The sequence below is a fragment of the Octodon degus genome, unplaced genomic scaffold (genome assembly GCF_000260255.1).
Source record: "Octodon degus isolate 3935 unplaced genomic scaffold, OctDeg1.0 scaffold00050, whole genome shotgun sequence".
NCBI classification, from domain to species: Eukaryota; Metazoa; Chordata; class Mammalia; order Rodentia; family Octodontidae; genus Octodon; species Octodon degus.
In genome coordinates, this window is record NW_004524626.1 from 8,720,089 (window position 1) to 8,728,182 (window position 8,094).

An 8,094-nucleotide genomic window follows, 5' to 3' on the forward strand; every position below is an offset into this window, starting at 1 on the left:
CGGGGCCGCATCTCCTCCGCCACCGCGGCCGCCGCTGCGACTCGCGGCTCCGCCACCTCCGCCCCCTCCCCGCCGCCCCGACCAGGCCAGAGCCGTGCAAAAACCCGGCGCGGAGCGTGTAGGGCGGAGCGGAGCGGAGCGGGGTGGGAGGCGGCGAGGGGGAGGGGATCGCCTCAAAGGTGGGGGCCCAGCTTTTGCGCAGGTTCTGGGCGTCCCTGCCCCCTCCCCTGTCCTACCCCTGTGCCCCTGGTGCACAATTCCCCCAATCAGACCTGCGGGAGGCAGCGATGGAGGGACGCGGCCGCAGGAGCCCCCGCGCAGTGTGCGTGGCCCGGCCCTGCAGGGGTCGTGCTTTCTCTCCACAAGCAGTGCAGCCACTCTGCCTAGGGGGGAGGAAGGGGGGACCGGGACACAGGGAGGGGTCATGACCAAGGTCACCGGTGAGAGAATGACAGCATGGGATTCTGAACCTAGGCAAATGGGCCGCAGCGGTCAGCTGTCCCTCTGTCCCCAGGGCGCACGTGTCTGGCAGGGGCTTCCAAGGACTACAAGTCCCCCTGTTCCTGGGGAGCACTGCTGTTCCCTGACTTTGAGACTCCAAGACAGATGCTGGGCAGCTGGGCGCGGCGCAACTCGCCTGTCATCCCAGCCCTTTCCTGTAACTTTGAGGGCAGCCTGGGTTACCTAGCCAGACCCTCAAAACAAACAAACAAACAAAAAGCCAAACAAACAAAAACTCAGCTATTGATGTTCCGAGACTGCCCAGCCTCTGTGTGACTGTAGGATGGTGGAGCCCTCACACTGTGCCTCAGTTTCTCTCTCTGCAAAGCATGGTCCTGGGAGTGACTTGCTGCCCACCCCCCGGCACAGTCCTGGCTCCTGCAGCTGCCCTTGTGTACAGCAGGCACTCTGCAGACGCCTCTTAGCCAGCTCCTGGGGGCGGGCACACCCTGTCCCTTTAGGCTGCTAACCCCCAGGAAGGCTGACATGGGCTTGAGCCACAAGACACACAACTGAAACATGGGTGACAAGCAGGTCTTGGAATTGCAGGCTGTCTGGCACCAGCGGGGATCGCCTGGTCCCAGGGGCTGGGCATGGCCTTAGCAGCAACCACAAATCTCCCAGCAGCTGGCACTTCCTGCGGGTGGCTGTGCCCGGCCTGCCTTCTGGCCACCAGCATCCCAGGCAAATCAGTAGGGCACCTGTCTGCCTCCAGAGCCCACCCTCTCCTGCTCCCCCCGGGACATGGAGGCTGGGTGGAGGGAGCCTGGTGACCACCTTAGCCTCTCCTCCCCTCCCACTCCCTGTGCTGTATCCACCCCAGGCACCTTCTCTCCCCTGCAGCAGAAGCCTGGCCTCTCAGGTCTACACCACTCATTCAACAAACATTTGTGGCTCAGCACATGGTGCACACCTACCATCCCAGCAGTTGGGTGTGGATGCTTCAAGTTGGAGGTCAGCCTGGATCACCTAGCAAGACCTTGCCTCAAAAAACAGCAAACATTTATTGAGCACCTACTGTTTGCCAAGTCCTGACAAGATAGAAAGTGCAGCAGCCATAAACACTGAGAAGGGCAAGGCTGAAAAGGGGGCTGCTGTGGCTGCGTGGGAAAGGCCCTGGAGGAGGTGACCTGGGCCCTCAAGCCCCACCCTCACCCCCAGGATAGGTGTGGCACAGCCCTTGGGCCTGGAACAGGAAAGTGTGGCCCGGGGAGTCGCAAGCAGAGACAGGGGACCAGGGCCCCGGGGAAGGCCCGACCCACGGCCAGCTCGAAGGCCACCCTGGCCTCGCGCCCATGAATGGGTCTTTCATGTTCGGACCAGAGCAAGGTCAGGCCTGGCGCCCTCTCCCCCGCCGGGCTCCGGGCTGTCTGAGCCTGACCTGCAGAGGGGCGCAGGAAGTTCACGGGGAGGCCCAGGGAGGGAGAGACCCCTCCGCAGTCCCCAGAGCCGCCAAGGCCCCTTCTCGTAGCCTTGGGACTCTGAAAGTTGCCCCTCCCTTGGGACTCAGTTTCTCGCTGGGCAGCACGGCGCTCGTGTCAGCTCCAGCCCGGGGATTCCGGCCCGGACTTTGCAGGCTCCCGCGGCCCAATACCTTTTGCCCAGAGCCAGACTGCGACCTGGGTTCGAGGGCCGGGGAGACTTAAGGGATCGGGACGACTGGGGACCCTGAGACTGGGAGGCCCAGCCTACACTGCTTTGTGGCCTGGTGCCTACGGGCAATGGAGGCCACTCCTCAGTCTTACGGTCCTGTCCCGTACCCGTATTCGTCCTCCCATCCCCCTCGGGCTGTGTGACCCTACGAGGTCGCCGTCCCTCTCTGGGCCCAGGGTCAGGGAATCCCCTGGGGGCTCCCAAGGGAGGCACCGATTGGCTGAGCCGCGGGTGACGTCAAGGCCTCCCCCTCCCGGAGAGCCACGTGGGGGCGCTGGCGGTGGGAGGTGACCGGGACCCAGGGACAGGGTGTCCCCCCAGCCCGAGGTGGCAGCTGGGTGGCGCGGACTCGATTCTCCGCGGACAGGTTTTTCCTCGTCCCCAAGTCCCCCTTCAACCCCCCCAGCGCAGCAGCTGCTTGGACAGCAGATGCGTTGCTCAACCCGCCCAGCTGGTCCAACCCGGGCAGGCGCGCAGCCTGCGGAGGAGGGGCAGCTGGTGGCAGCAGGGTCCTGACCCTTGCTGCCCCTGTGCTTTGACTTTGCCTCCTTGCAGGGGTGACCACCCTTGTGGGGACCCTTCTTGGGCCCTGTCCCCTCCTGGCGCTTCAGAGACGTTCGCAGGGTATGCTGACCAGAGAGGGTGAGGCCTTCTCAAGAAGAGACCAAACAGCACCTGGTCTAGCTACCAGATAGTGCCTTGGGTGGTGCATATGCTACAAACGATATCCATGCCCCAGCAACTCCGGGGGGCTGAGGCAGGAGAGTCACAGACAAGACCGAGCCCAGCCCCAGCAATTTAGCAATTTAGCTAGATCCTGTCTCAAAACAAAATCTTTGTTTAAACAAGGGGTTGGGCTGCATCTCAGTGCAAAGGCCTTGGGTTGGATCCCTAGTATCACCACAAAATAAGAAGGAACTAACACGTAGTAGGCAACTACTGCATGCAGCAATTCCATCCCACATCCAGCGTGCAAACTGGAGCTCAGAAAGAAATGAGGGCTTCCCCAGAGGGCTTCCCCAGAGGGCCCATACGATCTTGGGGGCTACCACCAGGGTGTCTCCGAGCCTGGCTTGTTGGGGTGCACCCTCCCCCACTCCCCACCCCCGCTCCAAGTCTCACTCTGCAGGTTCCCTGCTTCCCCCACTGCAGACAGTTGCCAACACATCTCTCCTTATCTGGCTCTTTTCACAGTGGAATTTCTCTTCTCCTTTTTTTTGGTTTTGTTTTTTCCTTGATTCCTCCCTGTGATGGTCAGCTCTCTCTCTGCCAGAGAAGGGTGTCTGTCCTGGTCTCTGCTACGTCCCAGCAGCCCAGCATGCAACAGAAGTGTCTAATGTGAGAATGAAAGAAGGAATGAAGGGATTCTGTGAGCTCATCTGAGCCTGTGCTTACTGGATAAAGAGGGAAACTGAGGCCAAACCATGCAGGGGCTGAGCCCTGCTCAATCACTTTCTTTTTTATTTATTTATTTATCTGTGTGTGTGTGTGTGTGTGTGGCCAGCTCAGCCCACCAGGGGGCTGGGTTGGCTGGCATGTGGTGCTGAGGGATTGAACTGCGGTCCCTGTGCTTTGCTAAGCTTGTTCTAAGTAGGTGCTTTAGACCACTGAGCCATCTTACCAGCCCCTCAATCACTTTCTTCGTAAACAAAACAAGGCACCATGGTGCCATCTCCAGGAATAAAGAGGCTGTTTTGTGAAATTACCCCCAGGAGCACCTACTAAGCGCCCACTGAGTGTGCCGCACATCCGGATAACCCAGGAAGCACTATCAAGCCCCTACTGTGTGTGCACTTCCTCTCTGGGCTTTGTACACATGGATAAGCTCAGAAGCACCTGTTAGGCACTTTCTGCGCCCCTGCACATGGCACCCGCCTGCTGGCTGGGCGGATCTGCTAACATCAGCAGCCTGAATTGAGCGCCCGCTGTGTGCACTGCACAACCCTGGCAGCCGCGCAATTTGGATCGCCCAAGGAGCACCTGTGTGCACCTACTGTGTGCACCAACAGTGCCAGGCACTTCTCATACTTGGATCCCTGGCCATCAGAAGATAGGTGGAAGGCACTGGCACACAGTAGGGCTGCAGCCCAGCTGGAAGTGAAGCCTTCAGACTGGGGCTTCGGCAGGGCTGCTCTGAGTGATCGCAGGAGCTCAGAGTGCAGCGCTCATTCACAGAAACACTAAGTTAGAGAAATGGACAGGATCGGTGCTGCTCTGCAAGGGAATCAGGGCAATCAGAGCGCTTCCTCCCCTCCACCCCAGCCCTTTGAAGCCCCCCCAAAAGACCCCCATCATCTGCATATGCAAATGAGGACAGCGACATCTTGGTCCCCAACATTGCAAGAAGGATAAAGGGCCTTTGGGTCCTCTGAGGCCCATCCTCGAGTCTGGATAGGAAACCGAGGCACAGGGGAAAGAGCATCATTTAGGCAGGGAAGGTGTCTCATGCTCCTTGTTCAAAAGGTTCTCCCTGGATCGGGTGTGGGGGAGGGCTGTAATCTCTGCACTGAGGAGGCTGAGGCAGGAGGATCTCTGCAAGTTCAAGGCCAGGCTGGGTACATACCAAGTTCAAGGTCAGCCTGAATTTCGAAGCAAGACACTGTCTCAAAAACAAAAAATGAAAACAAACACCAAAATTCCCCATCCCAGCCCATTGAACATGCTGGGTCCCATTGTGTCTCAGGACCTTTGCACTTGCTGGGCAGCCATTCCCCACAGCACCAGTGCGCCTGGCTGATGTTCTTGCTGCTGGGCCTGTCCAGACCATTCCAAGTTGGGGCGGGTGGGGGCAGCTTTCCACCCCCAAAGGTATTTTGTTTACTCAGCTCCGAAGCAAAGCCGTGGGGATGAGCTGCCCATCATCAGAGGAAAGCAAGCCAAAGACCATGTGTGTCTACTGTAGCTCACAGACTGGCCTCCCAGGCCCAGATGGATTGTCACCATTTGACAGTGCTGAACAAAGTGACTGGCTTTTTCTTTTTGGGGTGTTGGAGATGGAACCCAGGGCTTCACCCCTGCTAGGCCCGTGCCCACCACTGGGCCACACGCAACCAGCCCCTGCTAGAGGAGTGACAGGAGCACATTTGCAGACAAGCCCAGCACACAGTAGGTAAGCAAGAGAGGTGGTTCCCTCCGCCCCCTCCGTCCTGATGCTCTGAGACTCCACTGGGCTGCTGCTCAATGATTTCCTCTGATCTCCACCCTCCGCATCAGTGTGCTGCCCCCGAGAGAAGAGAGAACATTGTCAACAGCCCCAGCAGACACAGGCACCAGGTCCACGGAGGCAGGATGCTCGGCTATCTGACGGCAGAGATGGCTCGGGGTCCATCCACAGAGAATCACAGTAGGTGTCTTCACAACAGAGCACTACACAGCCATGAAAAGGGAGAGCATTCTGACACCTGCCACAGCATGGATGGATCCTGAGGGCAACAGACACAGAGCACACAGTGTGGCCTCCAAGGATAAGAAATGCCCGGGACAGGTGACCCCAGTGACAGGAAGTGTCCTGATGGGTGCAGGGCTGGGGAGGGGATGGAGTCAGTGTTTCAGGAACAGAGCCTCAGTTTGGGGAACCGGGAAGGAGCTGGGAGCCCTGGGCCGTGTGCTCAGAAATGGCTGAGTTGGAAACGCTGTTCTGTATATTTTGCCACAATTAAAAAGGAGCATGAGCGAGGTACCCTGAGAGGGGGCAGCAGGGCAGGGCTGTATGCGAATGACCTCAGCCCGTGGCGCTGCTGTCATTGCCACCTGGCCAGCACACAGGTGACGCTGACGTCAGTGTGGAGCAGGCGTGGACTCCCATCACACCTTCTCCACCCCCCTGGGAAGCCGGCAGAACCCAGGCCTGCTTCTCCAGGCTGCTCTGCTGAGCGCCTGCTGTGTCCCCTGGCTCAGCAAGCCTTCATTGTAAAGCTGGGTGAGGTGGCACACTCCTGTCATCCCAGCTCTGGGGAGTCTGAGGCAGGAAGATCCCTGCCAGTTTGAGGCCAGACTGGACCACACAGCGAGACCCTGACTCAATTCCTCTCCAATGTATTAATTGGGCACTGAGGGTTCTGGCCCTTGGAAGCGCTGCTGTGAGCACAAGAGTCTCTGATTTAGGGGCACTGACGTTAAAGTATGGGAGACAGGGAATGGTGTAGATGAGAGAAATCTACCCGGCCAGATGCTCCAAAGCAGAGATTTATGTTTTTTAAATTTGTTTGATTGTCGCGAACAGAGTCTTGCTATGTATTTCAGGCTGTTCCTGAACTCATGGGGATCTTCCTGCCTCAGCCTCCTGAGTGCTGGGATTATAGGTGTGCACCACTATGCTTGGTTTTGAAGGGGAGAAATTAACCCAGGGGTAGGGGAGTAGATGGGGCCAGACTTTACAACTGTGATCTGCAGAGGATTCAGTGTGGTGGAGACACCAGAGCACAGGCTGGCAGAAAGGGAGGGAGAAAACCATGCAGGGTGCTAAGGAAAGTGCTCTGGGCAGAAAAGGAAAGTGCCATGTTCTACCCTGCAGGCCAGCAGGAGGAGGGCTCCAGGTGTCCTGGACTGTCCCTCCTCTCCCTAAAATGTGATGAGTCTGGTGGTCCCCAAAGGCCTTGGACTGTGATAACCACTCCCTCTGTACCTCATCCCACATGTCATTTACATAAAGCCTGCATAATTATCATATCATTACAAGAGTCCACAGGCCCAGGCAGTTGTAAGAGAAATAGCAACTTTCAGGACATGCAGGCTGTGACCTTCCCAGGGCGCGGCTCCACACGTGCCCACTTGGTTACACAGATGGGAAACTGAGGCTTAGGTAGGTGAGGTCTAGCAAGTAAGCTGCACAAACTGGACTTGAATGTGTGATCCTCCTGCCTCAGCCTCCCAGAGCCCTGGGATGACAGGTGTGGGCCATCACACCAGGCCCAATGTGTACTTTTGAGGGATATGTTGGTTGCAAAGACAATGCCCGGGGGCCAGGGACATGGCTCAGTGGCACATCGCCTGCCTGGCAAATGCGAGGTCCTGAGTTCCATTCCCAGTAGAAAAAAAAAAAAAAAGACAGCCATAGGAATTCTGGAGGACCCCCTTCCCCAGCACAGCCTCTCACTGAGGATCACTCCCCAGTTCTCCCCTTAGGCTCAGCCCCACCACATCCTCCAGGAAGCAGCCCTAATTGCCTCTGGCCCCATCAGAGTCTGGAGTCCAGCTCAGCCCAGAGGCCCTGCAGATAAAGAAGCTGGAAGATTCCAGAATTCTGGGATCAAATGACTCTGACATATTTTTGTCACCATCGCTCCAGCTCAGGAGCTCACGGCAGGGGAAACTGAGGCAGGCCCAGTCCCCTCTGGGCCGGGGGGCTTGAGCCCAGCTCCTGGGTGGGAGCCAGCCAGATCTGGAGAGGGAGCGGAGGAGCAGGGGGTGCATGGAAGGCGTCTATTTTTCCTCCAGCTGCTGTATTTATAGATTCTCTTTGATGTCCCTGAGTTCCTGGGCTGACCTGGTTCTCCATACAGCAGCGGTGGCAGCAGGAGGAAGACAGGTTCTGGGAGCTGCTTCCCTTCCCGGAGCCCCAGGCCAGGAGAGAGGGGGTACAACTGCACCCTGGGGCTCCGGAAGGGGCCCGCCCTGCCTCAGCCTCCCCATCTGCAGCCTGAGGGTCAGTGAACAGCTCTCCAAATTTGGAAACCTGCCAGCCACATCAAGTTCACAGTAGCGGATGATTTATGAGCTCGCTCATTATGCAGGGAGCCAGCTCCACGGTCAGCGCAGTGCTGAGGGCGGGAGGAACCAGCCCCGTGGGCACTTTTTATCTTATTTATTTGGTGTTGGGATAGAACCCAGGGCCTCTCTCATGCTGGGCAAATGCTGAGCTGCTCCCCCAGCTCTTTATTATTATTATTATTATTATTATTATTTATTTTTTTTTTTTGGCGGAACCGGGGATTGAACTCA